Source organism: Sapajus apella, unplaced genomic scaffold, assembly GCF_009761245.1.
Source record: "Sapajus apella isolate SASKATOON/1434 unplaced genomic scaffold, GSC_monkey_1.0 scaffold23, whole genome shotgun sequence".
NCBI classification, from domain to species: domain Eukaryota; kingdom Metazoa; phylum Chordata; class Mammalia; order Primates; family Cebidae; genus Sapajus; species Sapajus apella.
This window is the reverse complement of record NW_022436963.1, coordinates 31,500,090-31,523,040: the sequence shown is the minus strand read 5'-3', so window position 1 is coordinate 31,523,040 and position 22,951 is coordinate 31,500,090. Positions and strand designations below refer to the sequence as shown.

At 43.0% G+C, this 22,951-nt stretch overlaps 1 pseudogene; it reads left to right on the top strand.

The window, feature by feature from the left end:
* Positions 1 to 565: 565 nt before the first annotated feature.
* Positions 566 to 6,989, top strand: LOC116559603 (annotated as a pseudogene).
* The last annotated feature ends 15,962 nt before the right edge of the window (positions 6,990 to 22,951 follow it).

Below are 22,951 nucleotides of genomic sequence, written 5' to 3'. Positions count from 1 at the left end.
TACCTGGCTTTGGTTCTGAAACAGATGATGTTTCAGATGATACCAGGAATATAGCAGTAAACAGATAGATATGTTCCTTGCCTTCATGAAAGTTACAGTCTAATAAAGGAAATGGGCAAGAAAATAACTATGCAGCTAGATACTAAGTTACAACCGGAATAAATGCTACCACGAGCATACACCACAGTGTATGACAGACACTGTCAAGCCCTGACTGGCCTGCCTATGTTCCCCCAGCCCATCTAGAATCAGATTCTGTTGAAATCCCTCATACTTATTTTAAAACAGTATTGTTTTTTCTTAGAATCACACGTAGTAGTTAAAGTGAGGATTGGCATAATCTTTTTCAGAGCTTAAGGCCTCCTAAAGATTTTAACAAAGCAGAGAAAGAGTTCCTTTTAATAAAGGCTAATCCAAATTATATCACTATAATAAAAATTTCTTGAAATAACTGGTTTCTTAACAGACACTCAGAAATCTTAAGAAACAAACACAGATCATCCTAGGGTTTCATTAAAATGGAAGCTTGACACCCTTATCAGCAAGCAGGTAGACACAGGGAAAAATGCAAGGTGAGTACTCACTTATTCCCTGGGAAGTGTGGTGCACATTAGTTCATGGGAGGGACTGCAAAAGTAGAACAGATAAGGGAGCTAGGCAAAGGCAAAAACTTTTCCCTGGAAGGTACTTGACATTTTATAGTCTTAGACACAAGGTGGGCAACACTCATTATCTCTTTATTTCCTATGGGACAATCCAGTTCAGTTAATTATCATTAAGGCTTAGCTAGAAATTCAATACATTATGCAAATGTTCCAATTATATACTGTCATGTCAAGCCAATACTGAAATGTAGCTGTAGTTAAAAGGTGTAGATGAAACCCTGGTTCTCTTCCAGGGATGTTTCAAAAGCAATGAGTGACATTCCCTAGCCCAAGCACAATAGAATAAATCTCATAGATAGTTATGATCATGTTACCAGAATGGCAAGAGACTGACTGTCAGTCCTCTTTTTTCTAAAGAAATTGAAGTGTAATTATTACTTACTTCCGAAGAGCAGCATGACTTTTGTGTCACTTACCAGGAACAAATATGTAAGATAAGACACATCATCCAGTCTCAATGCAGGACAGAGGAATAGGAGCCTCCCAGAAGAGGAGCTGGGCCAGGGTACAGGTAGAAACTCTAAAAAACAAGCCATATTTTAGAAATGGAAGGAAAGAGAGATGCTGTCCACCCTGGTGCAAGCCCACATATCCTAGACTACAGTGATCCACTGTGCATCAAGTAGGCCAGGTCTTTGCTAGCTCGGTTCCCACTGCCTACAATGCCCTTCCATTATTTCCCCTTGCAAACACCAAACTGATGGCTGTGGGAACCCAGATGAGTCATTCAACCTTTAAGGGAGGTGACTATAGTAACTACTTAACTGGTTTAATGGGAGGAGTAAATCCAATATTGCATTTAAGTATCTACCACGTTGCTAGAGCACAATAAATTCTCAATATTTATATTCATAATAATGAAAATAATTAAAATACATAAGAGCTTACCATATGTCAGGCACACTGTTCAAAGGGCTTTACATTATTGCTTTATTTAATACTTACAACACCTCTATTAGCTAGGAACCACTATGTAAATGAGGAAACTAAGGTACAGAGAGCTGAATTAACCTGCCCAAGGTCACACAGCTAGTAAATGATGGAACTGGGATCTCTGACTTAAAGAATCGGGAATATATAAGAATGGTGATCAATAGCAATTGGCAGATGAACCAGTGCTGAGAGTGGCTTACAACTGAAAGAAGAGAAAGAGATTTAAAAAAACATAGCACAGTATACCATAGCGTCCTAAATCAACAAGATGAGATAGAAATGGGGTAGCTAGAGGCCTGCACTTGCACTCAGAAAGTCTCCTGTGAAAATATAATGTTTCTGCTCTCCCTCGGATCTTTATTTTAACTGTGTAGCTGTATACTTGAATTCTGTTCTAGGCTGACAGTCACTTTTAGAAATAGAAAAGGTATAAATTAAAAATAAATGCCTACATACATATTGGATGAGAACCACCTGGTTTAATAGCAGCTTATAAGAAATGAATTTAAAGGTTTTAGCTGACTGTAAGTTTATTTTGAATCAGCAGTGTGAGGATGCATTCAGAAAAAAGACTTTGATCTTGAAGACATATCAAAAGAAGCTCAAATATCACCTCCCTTGTCCTAAACAAGGGAGGTGAAAGCCCTTCTTTACTTTGACCAACCTCAGGTGTTTGGTTCTGAAGACGGCATCTGAGGAAGGATGCTGGCCAACTGACGTGTGTTTCAAAGAAGGCGACATTGATGGGAAAGGTACTTAAATCCCTGTCACATGAGGATGGGCTACACTTAGAGAACAGGAGAGTTAGAGGAAATAGGATCTAGAGAAAGAATAGAATAAGTAGTAGGTTTTCTCTGCAGCGTCCCAGGGGACAGAACCTAGAGCTAGAAGCTAAAGGAAAAATGATTCCAGATCAATACGAAGAAAAATCGTCTAACAAAAACAAAATGAGCTAAGTGTGAAGGACCAAACACTGGAAACCAGGTTACAAATAGTCACGAATAGTTTGGGCAGCTACAGCTCCTTACCACGACCTGACCTATGTGTCAGGTCCTTACTTGCCTCTCCAGAACCCATGGTTTGCCAGGTTCTTCCTTGTCTCTGCATCCCATCCTTCTGCCCTTTTTCAGTCTTTCATATACAAACTGATTTGTCCCATCGCAGGCCATTTACTCATGATTTCCCTCCATCTAGAATGCTTTGCCATTCCCTCATCACCTTGTTTATTCTTCCTCCCTCCTCAGATCACCTATTAAGAGTCACTTCCTAATCCCAGCACTTTGGGAGGGCGAGATGGGTGGATCACAAGGTCAAGAGATCGAGACCATCCTGGTGAACATGGTGAAACCCCGTCTCTACTAAAAATACAAAAAATCAGCTGGGCATGGTGGTGCGTGCCTGTAATCCCAGCTACTCAGGAGGCTGAGGCAGGAGAATTGCCTGAACCCAGGAGGCGGAAGCTGCCGTGAGCCGAGATCGCGCCATTGCACTCCAGCCTGGGTAACAAAAGCGAAACACCCTCAAAAAAAAAAAAAAAAAAAAAAAAAAAACTCTAAGGATTTCTCTGACACCCCAGATTAAGCTCATCCCCATTTGGGGTCTCTCAGAGACCTCTTTATCTTACTATTAGAGTTTTGTGTTTTTATGTCACTTTTATTGTTTATTATACACACAGACACACAGACATGCACACACAAACACATATAAACTCCATGAAAACAGCCATCTTGTCTTGGTCACTGCTGTGCTCCCAGATCCTTGTACTTAGTATGTTTTCAATATATATTTCTGTTAAAGGTATGGACAGGCAGGTAGGTGGATAGATAAATGGAAGGATGGATGAGGTGTATATACAAAATTCCTGTACAAATGTGAGAATTGATTACACAAAATTTTATAAAAAATTTTTCATCAAAGTATATCCAACACACAAAGCAGTACACGCGTGGACTAAATAAATGTTCATGGCCTTTCAAATTCTAATTATATGCGTCACTGCCATTTTGTTGTTCTTGCCTCAATCCACTACTTCAAGTTATCTGGAAACTTAGTGTCCCCAAAGGCATTCATATTTTTCCTTGACTTCTCACTTGAATCCCACCAAAATTCAAGTGCTTCCTGGAGCCACCTTTGTAACTGCCACTGGTATTTGAAGTTCTTAAAGCAGAGAGATAGTGTTTTAACCCCTAGACTTCACACTGCCAAGGAGTCAAATTGCTTTCCATGCAAAAGGACAAAGGCCTTTCTCCTTGCTTTAGGGTACACGCTGTCCAAGGGTTCCAAAGAGGAATGCTCACAGCCGAGAGCATTACCGAATTTAATGGAATAACTCCATCGAGCCAGAACTCCCAGGACACACATCCCCATATACACAAAAACAAAACCACCGAGAGGTTGGTCTTAGAAGCTGATTCAAGCATCAAAACCAAGAACTGCATGCCAACTGACCTCCCAGCAATCAAAGCCATGTTGTCGTACCTGGAACCCTCTTTCTTCAAGATCACTGGTATTCCAGTAAGCTCCTTGACCCTTCCTGAAAATATACCTCTGTAGGGGGCTGCTCCCTGCCAGTTCACCCAGAAGGTCCAGAAACGCCCTAGCCTGAGCAGTGGTGAAGCTGAGGGGTCATCTGAAACTGCCTGCTGCAGAGCCATCACTACCTGCCCAGCTTTGAAACACCAAGCCAAAGAATGCCTGACATGCACTCAGCTGCAGGCACCATATAAAATGAAATGATGCTTAAGAAGTCCTACCATCTCACAAATCAATCTCGCCTCCTCCACTGTCTATTCTTCACCCACCCTAAGTGGTATTTCCTGCTTTTTGAATCTGGAGGCAGAAGGCAAGGTGAGGTCCTGTCCTGGGCCTATTTGTCCCAGGCCCATGCTGTCCCTTCCCTGTTCTGCTCCGTATCCCAGCGGGACTGCAGGCTGTGCTTCCCAGGCTGCCACTGCAGCTTGCTTCTTGCTGGGTTTGGCCAATGTGCAGCACTGGTAACAGACTGAAAGGCAGGAAGGGAGAGAAGCTGGGGTATTTTTTCCAGGCATCTCCGCCAGCAACTGTTTCCTTCATGCTGCTAGTTCACTCTAGACTTACTCAGGCGACTCCAGTTCCCCCAGGCTTGAATCGTATTTTCTCCTCCCTCTGTCCCTCCAGCTTTGGGGTGGTAAAGGCTTCCTACTACTTTCATCTCTGGTTGCCTCATTGTCCCTTACTTGGCATCTCAGCCATTTTTTGCTTTTTTGAGACAGATTCTTGCTCTGCAGCCCAGGCTGGAATACAGTGATATAATCAGCTCACTGTAGCCTCCACATTCCGAGTTCAAGCAATCCTCATGCCTCAGTCTCTCAAGTAGCTGGAATTACAGGTGCCTGCCACTATGCTAATTTTTATATTTTTAGTAGAGACAGGGTTTTGCCATGTTGGCCAGACTGCTCTTGAACTCCTGGCCCCAAGTGATCTGCCTCCCTTGGCCTCTCAAGGTGCTGGGATTACAGGAGTGAGCCACTGCGCATGGCCTGCATCTCAGCCTTTTTATTGCTTATGTATCCGTCTCCATGAAAGACTCTCCATATTAAATATTCAAGTAATTTTGTTTCCTGGCTAAACCATGACTAGTATGAATACCTAAGGGTAGAAATCATCACTCTTTACCCCATGATTGCATAGGTAGTTCATAATAATGAGCTTTGATAACTTTATATTCATCTCAGATTCAATATATGGAATGTACAGCTTGAATAGTAAACAGTCTTGGTCCCTAGCAGTTTTCAGTTAGGGGATGGGCTATGTATTTAGGGGGTTTATTTTAGCCAGTTTTAAAATGAAGACACTAAGATGCTTCATTTTGAAATTCCTTTGCCTCCCCGATGCAAACGTAATCTTGAGAGATGCTGTAAGCGTCCCCTAACTTGTTTCTCTGCTCCTACTCTTGACTTCTCAATAATCTATCTTCAACACAGCAGTCCAAATGACACTTTTAAAAATGCACATTGGCCAGGCACAGTGGCTTACGCCTGTAGTCCCAGCATTTTGGGAGGCTAAGGCAAGCAGATTGCTTGAGCTCAGGAGTTCAACACCAGCCTGGGCAACATAGCGAGACCCTGTGTTTTCAAAAAAATTTAAAAATTAGCCAGATATGATGGTGCATGGCTGTAGTCTCAGCTACTTGGGAGGCTGAGGCAGGAGGATCACTTGAGCCTGGGAGTTCAAAGCGTCAGTAAGCCATGATTACACCACTGCACTCCAGCCTCCAGCAAGACCCTGTCACAAACAACAAAAAAACCACATTGGATCATATCACTCCCTTGCTTAAAGCCTTCTAATGACTTCCCATTGCATTTGGAATAAAATCCAAACAGCAGAGTAATTCATGTAGAAGTCAGAATGGAAGCAGGTGTGAGAGGGTCCAGCAGAAGAAAACGTGGCTGCCAAAGTGTTTGAGTCCATCAGCAAGTTTGGCCTGGCCTTAGCTGTTGCAGGAGGCATGGTGAACTCGGCCTTATGTAACGTGGATGCTGGACTCAGAGCTGTCATCTTTGACTGATTCCGTGGAGTACAGGACATTGTGGTAGGGGAAGGGACTCCCTTTCTCACCCCATGGGTACAGAAACCAATTGTCTTTAACTGCCGTTCTCACCCATGTAATGTGCCAGTCATCACTGGTAGCAAAATTTACAGAATGTCAACATCACACTGTGTATCTTCTTCTGGCCCATTGCTAGCCAGCTCCCTCGCACCTTCACCAGCACTGGAGAGGACTATGATGAGCGTGTGCTGCTGTCCATCATGACCGAGATCCTCAAGTCATTGGTGGCTCGCGTTGATGCTGGAGAACTGATCACCCAGATAGAGCTGGTCTCCAGGCAGCTGAACGACGACCTTACATAGCGAGCAGCCACCTTTGGGCTCATCCTGGACGACATACTCTTGGCACATCTGACCTTCGGGAAGGAGTTCACGGAAGCGGTGGAAGCGGTGCCTCAGCAGGAAGCAGGGAGGGCCAGATTTGTGGTGGAAAAGGCTGAGCAGCAGAAAAAGGTGGCTATCATCTCTGCTGAAGGCAACTCCATGGCAGCTGAGCTGACTGCCAACCCACCGACCACTGCAGGGGACAGCCTGATCGAGCTACACAAGCTGGACACTGCGGAGGACATCGTGTACCAGCTCTCACGCTCTTGGAACATCACCTACCTGCCGGTGGGGCAGTCCGTGCTCCTCCAGCTGCCCCAGGGAGAGCCCACCCTGCCTGCACCTTCGTGGGCCAACTAGGTCACAGCCCTGATGATTCTTGACACCGCCTTTCTTCTGCTCCCTCCCTAGAAATCACTGTGAAATTTCATGATTGGCTTAAAGTGAAGGAAATAAAGGTAAAATCACTTCAGATCTCTATCTAATTAGCCTATCAAATGAAGTGCTTTCATTCTTCTCACACCTTCTACTTTTTTATCCACCTCCCTACCAAAAATTGCCAAGTACCTATGCAAACTGGCTTTAGGTCCCAATTTGAGGCCTGCTTGATCTCCAGCCTGGGCACCAGCATTTGGCAGCACACAAGCAGGGCAGTGTGTGATGGACTTGGGAGCACAGGTGTCCTCCTGGGTCCACACGTGGCCTCCATCCTGTCGCTGATGGAAGATTTGCAGATGAGGCCACGTGGCTGAACTGAGAAGGCAGGCCTCCATCTTCCCAGTGGTTCCCGCACAGATGCTGCTGAAGAGAGGTGCCGGGGAGGGGCAGAGCGGAAGCGGTCTGTCTCTTACCATAAGGCTGATTCTCTTTAACTATGCGACCAGTGGAAGCAGGTGTGTGTGAACTGGGCACAGATGGAGGAATCTGCCCTGGTTTAGGTGGGTGGGCCTGACTGTTGCCCCTCCAGGGTCCTATAACTTGGATGGACTTAGATAGTGAGAGAGGAGGCCTGGACCGAGATGTGAGTCCTGTCAAAGACTTCCTCTCTACCCCCCACCGTGATCTCTCTCAAATACTCAGTGGAATTCCAACTTGAAGGATTGCATCCTGCCGGGACTGAATGTGCCTGCCAAAGACGTGTCCGACCTGTGCTCCTGGCTCCCCCATTCAGAGACTGCTCTTCTCAAAGGCTCAGTGCCTGCGCTGGGAAGGAAACAACCATGGGAAGGAAACAAATGTATATAAACTGCTGTCAATAAATGACACCCACTTTCTGGCTCAGGAAAAAAATAAATCCAAACAGCACCCCCTGTGCTCTACATGGCCACTGTCATCTGTCCCTGCCTCCAAATCTCCCATCTCTGCCCCTCCCTGGCTCTTTGGCTCCTTTTTGGTCAACACATTTCCCAGTTCATTTGTGACTTGGGGACTTCTGGATGTGTTTCTGTCTACCCCAAGAGCTTCACATGGCTGTCTTGTCTCCCCATTCAAGTCCAACCTAAATTATCTCTGTATCCCTCAGTCATTTTCTATCATTTCAACCTTTTTTTTCCCCATAGCACCAGCAGTCAACAAAAAACAGCTGGTTCATTTATTCGTTTGCTCATGTGAGAGCATAGCCCCTACTGCATCCCCTACTTATTTCCCTACTTATGATCTTAGTTTATTCTCCTACTGTATCCCCAGAATTTAGAATCGTCAACGCACATAGATATTTGTTGAATTAATGACGAAATCCACATTTCTCAGATAAGAAGACTGAAGCCCGCTCATGTCAGGTGACATGCGTAAGGTCTCTCAGCCTGAGATCTCAGCCATACCCTCTTGGGCACTGCTATCCCAGAACTTCCAATGCTACGACCAAGAATTTACACAGAATGGACAACAGATCAGTCTCTCCTTCAACTCTTCTGTAGAATATGTATTTAATATCGTACTGCCTCTTGGTATTTCAGATCTCCATGAACTTTGGCCTCATGAAAACCAAGTAAATAAACAACCACTATTAATTCTACATTGAATTTCTTTGTGAATAGACTCATTATTGAAATGTGATTTTCCCGGTGATAGGTCTACATACAAATGTTTATAGATAGACAAACTCCTCCTCCCACTCTTTCACTTCCCCTTGGCAATTGGCTCTTGAACTTTCACCTGGTGGAAAAACCCACCATGGTGCTATGTTCTGTCCAAAGATGTTTCCCTTGAGGTCCTGGTAAGTCTTGTTATAATTTGACATTAAAAATAAATAACAAAGAATTACTCAGCAGACTTAGGAATCCTATTCACCTCAGCTGAGTTCCAAATCATGCCAAGAATCTAAAAGGTCTGATAGAGCTCCCAGCATATTCTTCAGGGAAGCTAAATGAAGTATACTGCACACATGCCAGTGGCCAGGCTAACGGAGAGCAGCGCTGTCACGGTTCATCTGCCAAAGGCAGAAAGAAAGGGTTGGATGTAGATTTCAAGAGCAAGTACTGCTCATGGAACTGAACTCTGAAGATATTCCTCAGGGCAGCCAGGAGAACATGTCTAAGGTAATCATATTTTCCCAGACTGAAAATTAGGACACAGAGCACAGAAGAGAATGTTTCTTTTTCATTTTGGAGTGTGTGTGTGTGTGTGTGTGTGTGTGTGTGTGTGTGTGTGTGTGTTGATTCTATGTATCTAAAGAAGCCAGTAAAATGTAGAATTAACCTCAAATTGTTGGATTTCTCAGGATCTTGGAATGGCTTGGTTTCTGGGAGATAACTGGAAAGCACATCTTAAAACAGGGTTGTCTCCAAAAGAAAAATGCTACTTATGCAACCCTGTGCCTACCTTTACCTCAATTCCTAAAAGAGACCAAAGGATTTGTACTTTGGGCCAGGGCACAGTGGCTCATGCCTGTAATCCCAGCACTTTGGGAGGCTGAGGCAAGTGGATCACCTGAGGTCAGGAGTTCAAGACCAGCCTGGCCAACACGATGAAACACGAAACCCCATCTCAACAAAATATAAAAATTAGCTGGATGTGGAGGCACACCCCTGTAATCCCAGATACTCAAGAGGCTGAGGCAAGAGAATTGTTTGAACCTGGGAGGTGGAGGTTGTAATGAGACGAGACTGCACCACTGCCCTCCACCCTGGGCGACAGAGCGAAACACCATCTCAAAAAAAAAAAAAGGATTTCCACTTTGTGCAAAGAAATTTTCAATGGTTCAACTTGCCTGCAAACTACCCTGGACAAATTTTAAGCCAAAACTGAGGACTCTCTCTACCCTATAAATCTAACTTTATCTGCTTTTTCAAACTGTATTAGTCAGCATAGACTAGGCTTTTGCTACAGTAACAAATAACCCCCAAATCACAGCCTCTTCATTTGGTATATTTCTTGCTTAAACTATATGTCCAGCAGAAATGCCAAGGGCATGCTGCACCACAAATTTACTCAGGGACTTCAGCTGGCAAAGGTTCCATGATCTTGTCATGGCACATCTAGAACAGGGATCTGTCCACTTGGTCGATAGAGGGGCTGGAGAATAGCGGACAAGTTTTTCAATGCCTGATGCCAGAAGTTTTCCTTTAGCTCACGTTTGTTTGGCCTGTGGTAATCAAGTGGCCTCACCTACCTGCACGGCAGGCTGGGACATGTAGAGGAGCAATGCAATATGGAGCGAGACTTCTCGGCAGTGCTCTGCAAACCCTCCACCCTCAAAGAGCACTGACTACTTATTTAAGAGCCCCTTAGAGTCAGGCAGAACTAGGCTCAGTTCCCAGTTCCTCCCCTTAATTCCTTGCATGACTTTTGACTATCTAAATCCTCTAAGCCACAGTTTCTTCATGTATGGAATGGAGGAATAATAATAATACATATGCCATCAAGTTATTGTTAGAATTAAAGGAGCAGATTTACATAAAGTGCTCAGAACAGTGTCAGATACATAGCAAATTCTCAGTACATGATATTTATGATGACTAAAATGCAGAACATTATGATGATGATGATATTCTATTATAACACCCTTTAGGAATTTGATGCCTGAGCCTTTCTGATGTCCATGTCCTCAGTACTAACATAGTATCTGACCTGCAATAGATACTCAGAAATGTTCAATACATGTTGACTTAGCCAACATCTCAATAGTCTTGTGTATTCTCCCCTCTAAGCTATAGTTCTTGCTCTTGCTATTTCCTTCAACCAGAATGCCCCGCTTACATCTCTCTGTCTTTTCTTTCTTTCTTTCTGACTTTCTGTATTTTTTGAGACAGGGTCTTGCTCGGTTCCCCAGGCTGGATGATACAAGTGTCACAGTTCACAGCAGCCTTGACCATCCAGGATCAAGCGATCCACCCATCTCAGCCTCCTGAGTAGCTGGGACTGTAAGAGTGCACCACCACACCCAGCTAATTTTTATTTTCTTTTGTTTTGTTTTTGTAGAGACGAGGTTCTGCCATGTTGCCCAGGCTGGTCTCCAACTCCTGGGCCCAAGCAATCCATCTGCCTCAGCCTCCCAAAGTGTTGGTATTACAGGCGTGAGCCACCGTGTCTGACTATCTCTCTACCTTTACAATGCTGTTCATCCTCCACTCCTCGTCCACCACAAAGCTTCGATGGGTCACACTAGTCCTGCAGGCCCCCATTTCCCTTTCCTCAGAAGTTCTGCTTCTCTTCTTGTCAATAATGGCCCTGATTATTTGACTATCTCATTTTCAACACCTTGATCCTCCAACAAGACTCTCAGCCTCTTGGAAGTAGAGGCTGTGTAACAATTCATAACAGTAACAATAAATATTATGCTTTAGCATCTATAAGCCAGTGACCATACAACAGCGTTTCTCAAACTCTAGCATGCCTCAGAGTCACTTGGAGGGGTTATTAGAACACAGATTGCTGGCCAGTCATGGCGGCTCATGCCTGTAATCCTAGCACTTTGGGAGGCCAAGGCAGGCAGATTGCCTGAGGTTAGAAGTTCAAGGCCAGCCTGGGCACCATGGCAAAATCCCATCTATGCTAAAAATACAAAAAATTAGCCAGGCATGGTGGTGTGTGCCTATAATCCCAGCTACTCAGGAGGGTGAGGCACAAGAATCACTTGACTTTGATAGGAGAGGTTGCAGTGAGCCAAGATCGCACCACTGCACTCCAACCTGGGCTACAGAGTGAGACTCTGTCTCAAAACACACACACACACACACACACACACACACACACACACACACAAAAATTGCTAGGCCCAACTCCCAGAGTTACTGATTCAATAGATCTGGGGTAAGACCTGAGAACTTGCATTTCTTTTTTTTTTTCCTTCCCCTCCTACTGTAAGAATTTGCCCTTCTAAGGTGTTACCGGGTGATGCTTATACAGCTGGTCCAGCGACTACATTTTGAGAACCACTGTTCTACAAGGTGTTTTACATTTGACATGGTATTTAATCCTCACAACCAGCCTTTAAGGCAGACAGTGCTTCCTCAAAGAGAATTGAAGAAACAACTCTCTGAGGCTCAGGAAGCTCAAATAGCACAGCCAGGTTCACCCTGCTGGGAAGCAGAATATGGCAGATTGTGACTTGACCCTGGCCAAATCTTTGTTCCAAACCATTAGGATGACTATGGATATCGATCATATTGTAACATACAACAGCTTATTACTTATTTAAATAAAAGTTCAACCTTCCATTTTCATTAAAATTCTAATTAAATTCTTATGTCCAGGAACATTAATGAATGCACCACTCTTAAGGAAGTTTGCTTCAGCTGAGGATAAATAGTTATATCTTTCCCAATAACCGAAGCCCTGAACCAGAAACAGAATCATAGTAGCAAGGAAGACACGATAGCCACAAGCACTGCCACAGGCAAGTGACTGACTTCAAGCCCTTTCCTCTCTGAGCCGATGGCTGAGTCCTTCCTTTGGGACTCCCACCTTTCATTGGTGTTTGCCTTTTATGCTCCAGTTGACATTTTGACTATTTCCTAAGACATGTGGTAAATATAAAAATACACTGAAAGAGTACAGCACTTCCTCAGAGTAGCATCTGGATAGGTTTAGCACCCAGAAAAACCCTGGGAGACCAAGCATCTTTTCCTGTGACCACATTGCCCTCTAGGGGCTGTTCTCTTCCAGACACTGTTGCTTCTCTGCCCCATAAATGCCTTTGAAGTTCAAAGACGGGCAATCACATACTCATGGGGTGGTGAGATTGGGGGAGATCTGTCTGTCGGGAACAGGAAAAGAGAGACAAGAAGTGACCCTTATGACCCTCCCCCACTTCCAAACTCCTTTCCTACAGAAAGGCAAGAGTCCTAGAGCCTCTGTTCTTGTCTAGTCTAAGCATCAGGCCACACCTAGAAATTGTGCTCAAAGACAGGGCAGACAAAGGCAAAGAGAGATGCATGGGACATGTGAAAAAGAATGATCAAGATGGTCAAAAAAGACTCAAGAACAGGGAGCACATAGTTATAGGAATGGATAATATTTAGTCGGGGAAGAGAAGACTTGGGACATTGCAAAGCCTTGTCAAATATGTCAGAGGTTGGCAGCATTTCCAAAATCTGTTCTGCAGGAAGTGAACCAGTATTTTATGAAGAAGGTTCTGAGGGCAAATACATTTAAGGAACATGGATAAGCAGAGTCCAACAGATTTCACCAATGCACGACCTTTGAATATACTCTAAGCCTTGTCAGTGTCTAAGTGGGCAAAAAGTACAGTGTGTTTGCCAAAGTTATTTGGCCAGAAACTCTTTTCCCCCAGGAATGCCTTGCAACTTATCACGGGACGCTGATTTTCATAGAAAACATTTGGGGATTATTAACATTCACATTTGTCCAGGACAAATGGGGGACACTGATTTTCCTAGATCCAAATTCCAACAAACTTGAGAATAGCTGTGCTAAGGCTTGTTCTGCACAGCCCCAAGGGCAACAGTAATACTGCAAATTGGCATAGCACTTTACAGTTTACAATGCACTCCTTATATGTTCTCTCATTTTATCCTCACAGCAATTACGAGAGCATGCCACCCTGCAACCCTGGGCCTGTTTAACTGAACAAACTGAGGCTCAGACAAATTAAGTCACTTGTCAAAGAAGATGTGACTAGTAAGTAACAGACCTGAGCCTAAAACTAAAGTCATCTCACTCCCACTTTACTGATTTTTTTTTTTCCTGAGCCAAAGGAAAGGTGAATCTAGACAATTCCACATCCCTGGAAATGTCTAAGAACTGAGCAAAGTCTACTTCATACCCACAAAATCTCCCCCTTTTTTAAGTTCTGAACTACCGGTACTAAGCTCATCTCATTTATTTCTCCAAAAAAATTCTATGAGGTATAGATTACATTACACCCATTTTTGGATGGGGAAATTGAGGCTCAGGAAGGTCAAGTAACCTGCCCTATGTCATACCGTCAGATCTCCTTGACTCCAGGGCCTATCTAACCACTTCACCTGCTTTGGGGAAGCTCTAAGTATCACAAGGAGATTGGCGATGTCTGAAGTTTAAATGTTCTTGGAGAGTCTGTATCTTATGACAGATTTTCACTGCCAGTGCCCCTGTCCCCACCCCGTCCTTCAGCCTTAACAGTAGGTTCATTTGTTCAAGCAAAATGCTGGCCAGAAACAAACAGTACCAATATCCCTAACTATCTACCCAAGATGGTTTCCCAAGAGTGTGGATTCCCATATAATTCTGTTTTTGTAATTTATGAACACATTAAAGCTACTTTTCACTTTGGGGATTGGATACAGAAGGAAGGACCTGCTTCTTCCAGGAAAATACTGACAGCAGCGAAACCCTTAATATTTGCAGGTTTTGTTAAAAGAGACATTCTGTCAACCCCTTCTCGTTATAATCCGAGGTGCTAATTAGTTTTATAGTTTTATTATTACCTATGCTTCTCACTTCTTCATCTGCTTTGTAAAAATTAAAATAAGGAGACCAAAAAACTTCCAAACATTTTAACAAAAGTCTGGGGACTAGGCAGAAAGATGTGATTATAGATTATAGCCTGTTCGGAGTTTGCCCTACAAAACAGAATAAATTCTCCTGACTTAAAGGTAACCTTGGATCAGTAACCACTGAACAACATTTCAATGAACAGGTTTTTATTCCTCATGTTTCCTTGTACAGGAATATCAAAAGTGTCATTTCAAACAGTGGGTAGAGCTCCAAACTCAGAAACAACACGCCGAGCTAAGGACGCTTTGTTTAATCCCTGTATTAGTTTTCCTAAGGCCACCGTAACAAAATACCACACACTGGGTGGCTTAAACAATAAAAATGCATTTATTTCCTCACAATTCTGGAGGATGGATTGTCCAAGATCAAGGCGTCAGGAGGGCTAGTTTCTGCTGGGGTCTCTCTCCTTGGCTTGCAGCTGGCCGTCTTCTCTTTGTCCTTCCAAGGTCTTACGTCTGTACCTGTGTCCTAATCTTTTCTTATAAGGATACCAGTCATATTGGATTAATGACCACCCAGATGACTTCATTTTACCTTAATTATCTCTTCAAAAGCCCTAATTCCACATACAGCCACCTTCTGAGGCACTGGGGGTTAAGACTTCAACATATGAATTTGGAGGGATATAATACAGCCCATAACAATCCCCAATATTTATTCAGCACCATGTATGTGAGCCTGGAGATACAATGAAGAGCAAAGCTGGCAAAGACCCTGCCCTTTTGGATTCTACATTTTGGTGGGTAATGCAACAAGAATACCTAATAACCACTTGGTAGTTGGTCGTCGTAATGGTCCTAATCACAGTCACGGACAAAGTTGTAGTCACAGTCAAAGCCATAGTTCAAATCATGCGGTTATCCTTCTATCACTGTTATCTTTATTGGAAAGCCATGGCCCTGGGAGTGGGAGGGTTTCTCAGCTATTCACTCACTACCGACGCGTAAAGCACAGGCTGATGATTACCTGGTTGTGCACCCAAGCTGGCACCTCTGAAAGCACACGTGGACCACGAAGATGTTTTCTCTTTTGTTTCTTCTCTGAAGCAAGATGGACATTCCACCCTGACCCATGATTCCTGCTCTAAGGCTGTTTTTGCATGGGTGGGCTAGTGAGACCCTGGATATCAAGAAGACTCTAAAATAGCAGTGAATTGGAAGCCACTAATTCTATGTCCAAATCCCATTTCTGATACTAATTAATTGACATTGTGCAAGTTGCTTCACCTTGGGCCCCAATTTCCTTACTTGTAAACAAGAAGCTTCAATTATATCAATTGTTTTCAAGCTGTGCTCTGAGGCAAATGTACACACTGTCCATGTGCAGAAACTGCACAACTTGACACAGCAGTCCTGCTCTTCAGGAACCCAGGGGTTGGACAGATACAAGGTAGGGAAGGTAGAGGGGTGGGAAGTCCATCAGCTGCCTCCACTTCAATCACAGCAGTTCTACCTATTATCCTTCTATCTGGCCATTCTGCATAACATTTTGTGAAGTTTTTGCAGCTCAAAGATTCTGAAAACCGTTAATGACTCAAAGGCTGATTCCACGGCTAATATCCTGTGATGGTGACTCTATGTCCTGTAAAAAGAATTCCCAGGGATGGGGCATTCCCAGCAGCCACTCTGGATAGATTGTCTAAGATCAAGGGTCAGAGACTGTGCTTCCGTCTCCCTAGACTCTGCTCACTCTGGGATGGGTGACCTGATTGTATTCAGGAAGTTAGAAAGTGTGTCACATTGCCCAGAGATGTCAGGGTTGGGGGCAGGGAATATCGCACTCCTGTCTAGGAAAATTTCATTCCATTTGGTGGCTTAGGCTTTTCAAGTAGTTATAGAATCCCCCCTCATTAAGCCTTCTAAATTTATTCCTCTTCTTCACCACTCAGAGCCACATGACACTTGGTGCTGTCACAGCCTGTCGGAATTGAGGAATCCCACATTGCTGTTTATTTTTAGCTGCACTTGCTTACATTTTCATTTCAGACTCTGCTGGGAGTTTTCTCTCCTTCACACTCTTAAATTGGTAAGAAGATCTGGGTCTTTAGGCGCAAGGTTTTAAGTCTGCCAGTGTCCCTGAGTGAGACCTTGTGGTTGATACATGACAACACCTCTATGTGATTCAGTAAATGTTTATTAAGCACATACTGTTTACTACATGCAAGTCCCATTCTACAACTCTTAGAAGTTTTGAGAATGAATCTGACATCCATCCTGCCTATAAGAACTCAAGAACAAAGATGGCTGGGTACAATGACTCGCGCCTGTAATCCCAGCACTTTGGGAGGTTGAGGCAGGTGGATCACTTGGGCTCAGGAGTTCAAGACCAGCCTGGGCAACATGGCAAAACCTATCTCTATAAAAAAATACAAAAATTAGTGGGGTATGACGGTGCATGCCTATAGTCCCAGCTACTTGGGAGGCTGAGGTGGGAGGATCGCTTGAGCCTGGAAGGCTGAGGCTACAGTGAACCAAGATCACACTACTGCACTCCAGGCTGGACAACAGAGCCAGACCTTGTCTCAAAAGAAAAAACAAAAAGCAAAGATGAGAGTGTGTAGAGAAGAGAGTGATAGGGGAACTCAGTGGTCCTCACCCCAATGGAGCTGGAAAACTCCTCTATAGCCTATAAGAACATGGTTAGTGGTAGACATTCTTCCTGGAGGATAATCAGTGACATTAAACAGAACAACATATCCTAGTACTCCTGGAAGACATGTAATCTGAGGTCACCATACCCAGAATCCCTGGAGTTCTCATCCAACGGGGAGCCTGAGGCAGAAATAATCTCCATGCATTTTTCACAAACACCCAAAATAAGACTCCCCCACCTCTGCCAGACCCTCACTGTACACAACAGGCAGCCATCCCAGGCTTTGACAGAATTATCACTTAGGTGACTGCACAGAAGAGTTTAACATAGCGGCTCTGAGACTGGTCTCCTTAGTTAGCCCTCACCTGGTATCTGTCTAGGAGCATGGATTTCAGGCAAGTTCCCACCACCCCCTACCTAATCAGAGGGGCTCACTGTGCCTAAATGTAAATAGTTTGTACAAACAATGTGGTGTATGCTGAACACCTCCTTTCCTTCTTGGAGCCTGGAATTTTAGTATGTTCCCAGCTACCCATGACCAGTCCCCTATAAAAAGCTCACCAAGTCTCTAGTGAGCTTCCCTGATAGACAATGCTTCACGTACATTGTCACAATTCAGTGCCAGGGGAATTAAACACGCCCTGTAAGACTCCACTGGGAGAGGACTCTTAAAAGCTGATGCCTGGCCCCCTATAACCCTCACTCCTAGCACCTTTCTCCTCACACTGATCCTGTTTCGTAACCTTTCGTTGAAATAAATCTTAGTTGTGAGCACAATGTTATGCTAAGTCCTGAGTCTTCCTAGCAAATCAATAAACCTGAGGGTGGTCTTGGGGACCTCCTGACACAGTGACCTTACCCCAAAATCTCAAAATGCAATGATTGCTCTGAACCTGAAATGTTGCCAGGTAATGGTCTCATCACCCATGCCCTCTTCTGTGGCACAGTCAGGATCTGTCTGGTTCCTGCCCTGGCATCCCAGACCTTCCCCTGTGAATGGGGTCACTTGTTTATCATCAGAAATCTCAGGCTGTTCCCAAGATGGGAAGCCCATTCTTTCTGAGACAGCCAAGTCTAAAGGGGCCCCCAGAGAAACTCCAAAAGCCCTGCACAGTGGGAGAACAGGGTGGAGCCACAGAAGTTCACACCCCTTGCAGAGGAGAGGAGCCTGGCCTCTCCTGTTGGGGTTGGAAACTGGGATTCAAGCTGTGAGGTGGAAACCAGCTAGCAGGACTCTCACTTTGCTGAGAGTCCTGGTTCCCTTTTTTTAACTTCTCACCCAATAAATTCCATTTTTCTCACCCTTCAAAGTGTCTGCGAGCCTCATCTCTCCTGGCCATGTAATAAGAACCCAGCTTTTAGATGAACTAAGGAAAAAGTCCTACATTTTTTTGACCAGGGGAATTTTTTAATTCCTAGTTCAAGCCATCACAAGATTTAGCATGAAGCTCTTCCTTCTGCTAATCCTCCTCAGACCTTATAGGCTAGTCTTATTCCAAAAACCACGGTTCTACCCTGTTAGATTGATTTTTATCACTGAATCTCTGCCCTATAATATTCCCAGTCTCTCTACAGCCCTGCTTGCTTTGGTCTTTCTGCTGATCAGCACCACCAGCTCACCCATCATGCCTTTGATGTCTCTCCATTGCAAAAACATTTCAATAGACTTGGAGGCAAAAAAAAAAAAATAACAAAACCAGTAGAAATACAGAATAACAACGTCATCAGGAACACACGCAACTTCACACATCCACACTGGCCTTAAATTATTGATTTGGTTAGGTTCTTATTCACACATTTTAGCTTGAGTACTTATGCTGTTGTTGCTGGGTTTTATGGCAGTGAACATATTTAGAATTAAAACACCCTGTCCCAGAACACTAAAATTTCTAAAACTAAAACCGTAGAAGTTAGCATATGATAAGAATTGGGAATTGAGATGCAGTGAGGACTATAGATTTTGGTCTTCAGCTCTCCCTTTATTCTGTGTTACATCAGAATTGTCAATCATGTGGGAGTGGGGGAAGCCCAGCTGATTTATCTAGGACCTAACCAAAAAGTAGTGAAAATTCTATTTTCTTTATGCTGTATGATGAACGTGATAGAGAAGAAAGGGAGAATAGGAATAATAAGGAAAGATGGAAAGGCAGGTACAGAGGTTGCAATGTTGGCAGAATCGTGACCAGCCCTAAGCATATGATATATGTGAACTGATGGAGCTTGTGAGCTGTTTGAATGACAACAGTGGCTCCTAAATAGCAAGAGAACAGAGATCAGTTCTTTTCACTTACGGATCATCACTACCTAGAGGTCTACTTCCTCATTTTGAGTGTTCAGTTATAGCACTGGAGCTAGATTTTCTTTGTCTTTGCAAGTAATCCTATAACTTAAATATGTTATTATCAGGTAGTGGTAATCTACCACAGACATGACATCAAAGCTCAATCCTTATTTAGGACATGGGATGCCAATGATAGCTTTTTGTTAAGTCCATCTGCTTTGTCAATGCAACTAAATGTATATATGTATGTATGTATGTATGTATGTATGTATATTCAAACGCATATGCAAATATATATTTCATACATGCATCAAATTTTGATGAAACATCTATTCAATTACTCTTTATAAAGCAACTCAAAGATAATATACTCTAAAGTGTATGTTGGTAAATTTACTTCTCCTTTTAATTCACCCTCATCCACAGCCTAGAGTGGGAACCCCAGACCCCTACACTACACATCACCAGAGGCTTGAAGATAGCTTCAAGAACACCAGAGCTCCTGCTCTTTGCTCATGGTTTGCACTACCAAGTCTCATTTACAAGTGAACTCTTCACCTATCTAAGCAGTTTGAGTTCATCAAAGGAAAATCCCTACTTTGTAGTTCCAGCTTACATCTGAGCAGCAGCCAGAAGGTTTTTCCCACTCCCTCCAGCTCTCTCCTATAATATGCACTTGGGTTTTCCCTTGGAGCTGAAATAAAACAGGTCTCTCTTTACTCTAACCCTTCTTTATCCAAATCAGGAAGTAGTGTTGCTCCATCTTATTATTTTCATTAAAGCTAGCCCTAATGCCAATCCCAGTATCTTCTCCATTTCCCTTCCTCAAAAGATGGCTAAATTGGAAGGTAATACTGAAGCAAGTTATCAGCTCAGGGCCTTTGGTTTAATTTAAACCAAATTTTAAATACAAAATACTTCAATTAATGGTAATCAATCCCTTTAAAAAGAATCAAGGCCGGGCAGGTATGGCGGCTCACACATGTCTAGCACTTTGGGATGCCAAGGTGGGCACACATAGAATTCCAACTACTCAGGAGGCTGAGACATGAGAATCACTTGAACCTGGGAGGTGGAAGGTGCAGTGAGCCAAGATTATACTACTGCACTCCAGCCTGGACAACAGAGCGAGACTATCTCAAAAAAAAAAAAATAGTTTTAACATAAATATTTCTAATGAATAAATTTGTGGTTGAACTTAAAGTTTAGATTACACAGAGCTGGGCTTGAAGATGAGATATTCTTTATGAGCTCTGTGGCCTTGACAAGTCACCTCACATCTCTCAACCTTGGTTTCAATGTCTATAAAATAGGGAGAGAATATTGACCTTGAAGTGTGAGACTGAAATTATATGATATCATGCAAAAAAAATGGGAAGCACATGACTGTGCCCACAATGAGCACATAAAAACTGGTAGCTGCCAGTGTTGTTGTCATCCCACACTGTGTCAAATGCATTGGAATTTTGGGAAAAAGGAAACGGTTTTCCATAGGAACATTTGGGCTCCAGTTCTGCCTGATCCAAGCATCAATCACAGGGCCTCAAATAAATCTAAGATGATCAAACATCCCTATTTAGTAGAGATGGTCCCACTGGATACCTGTTATCTGGGAGTAATTATTTATAGCATCCTCTTTCACTCTCAAAAGGTCCTGTTTTGGTCATTACACTAGTAAAACATAGTTAATTTTTTAATCAGGTAATTAGTTATGGCGTTGTGCTCCAATTTTCCGGAAAATTAGGAAAATACCTGTCCAATCTATCTCATTGATTTATGAGGAAGAGCCTAAAAGTGTTATTTTTATCATAAGGTCTATCAAGGAAAGTTCATATTTCATGATAACGAATGAGAATTTGCACTCTCACATAAAAGGGTATAAGCTCCTTTTAACCAATTCATTTCTTACATTTTTTTCTTCTAACTACAAAGTCTTCACACATTTTGTGATGAACACAACTGTAAGTCAAAATCACAAAACGTTGTAGTCTTTCTCTTAAAATCAACTATAAAGGACAGAATTTTCATACCCTAAGGCCTCTTAGCTCATAGCACACTCCCCACCACTTCCTGGTCTTTTCTCAAGGTACACATTGCTAATCAGCCACAAAGATTTTACTGCAGACTCTTTCTCTGAGTACTTTGAGTGACTATTATGAGTGAACTAGAGTTGGTATATAAAACAAATGTTTCCCTTTCTGATTTAGCTAACATGTTCATTTTACAGTCACAGACAACTGAAAGAGAAATGAGCCATAACCCAGATAGGAGTGCAGCTGAGAGTAGTATCCAGGTTGGTTTTTTCCATTTTATCATTTTACCATACTGACAGGTGATTGGCCTTAGAGGTCCTTGCAGATGAAATCAAAGCAGACAAATTTACATTTTGAGGCCAATCGGTAGTCTGCTAAAAGATTGCTAAATACTATGCCCTAAAACACATGATAGTAAAATAAGGAGTCCCCTTTACCTATTTTTATTCACTCACAGTCAAAACTGAGGTATTTACCGTGGCCTTCAAGGAGCTACACAATCTGACCCCCATTCCTTCTCCAATATCATCTCCTCCTACTCTTTACTCTGGCCACACTGGGTTCCTTGGGAGCTTCTTCATACAAGGTTGGCATGCTCCTACCTCAGGGCCTTTACACCTGCTGTTCCCTCTGCCTGGAATGCTCCTCCCCAATTATCTGCATGACTCTCTCCCTTCTCTCCTTCAATAATAACTTCAAGGTGACTCAAATGTCTCCTTGTCGCTGGGGTCCATCCTGCCCGCCTCGTGTGAAACGGCAACCCACCCCCTCCCCACTGGCGCATCCAATCACCTTAGTCTGCCCTATGCTTCCCCATACCCCTTAGCACCTTCTAACCTTCTATCTCATTTACACACCACGTTTACATTAGTATATTATCTGTTTCCTGCAAATAGAATGTTAACTCTAGAAAGGTACATGCATGCATATGTACATGCACACTCACACATGTGTGTGTGTTTTCACTACTGTATTCTCAGCATCTAGACTAGTAGTTGACATATTCCACCATTCAATACATGTTGAATGTCATAGTTACAAAGATGTAAGATACACCCATAGAGATACGGAAGATACATCTGTTTGTGATAGTTTAGTTATGCAAATCATCAAATAACTTTCTAATATATTTGGCTGGGGAGTTTCAGGAATTACACAACACTAACTGTCAATCAGGTACCCATCAGCAGAAAAGAATCTCAGTTCATTTACCTTAAAAACAAAGCCTCGGGTAATTAGAAATAAATTGAAAGATATGTATGTATCTTTGCAGTCTCATAAAGTCAAGGGTGAGAGTACCCAATAGAGAGAGGTCATAAATAATCCACAATTTGTGAATTTAAGATAGACAAGAAACTGACTGGCCAGCTGTTTTGTTTGAGAGTGTTTGTTTCTAGAATCTGATTGTGTCTATACTGAGTTTTTAAAGGTATATAAGTCAGTTTAGAAAATAAGATGTCCTCCTTAGCTGTCTTTGATTCCTCTAAAAGCCAAAAGAGCTAAACTGCTTGTATTCACATAGCCTAATGCTTTATTTAATCTGTTTTTTAATAGATCTAAACTTACAACTCTAATGAAGTTGAAAGAAGCTTAAGGAT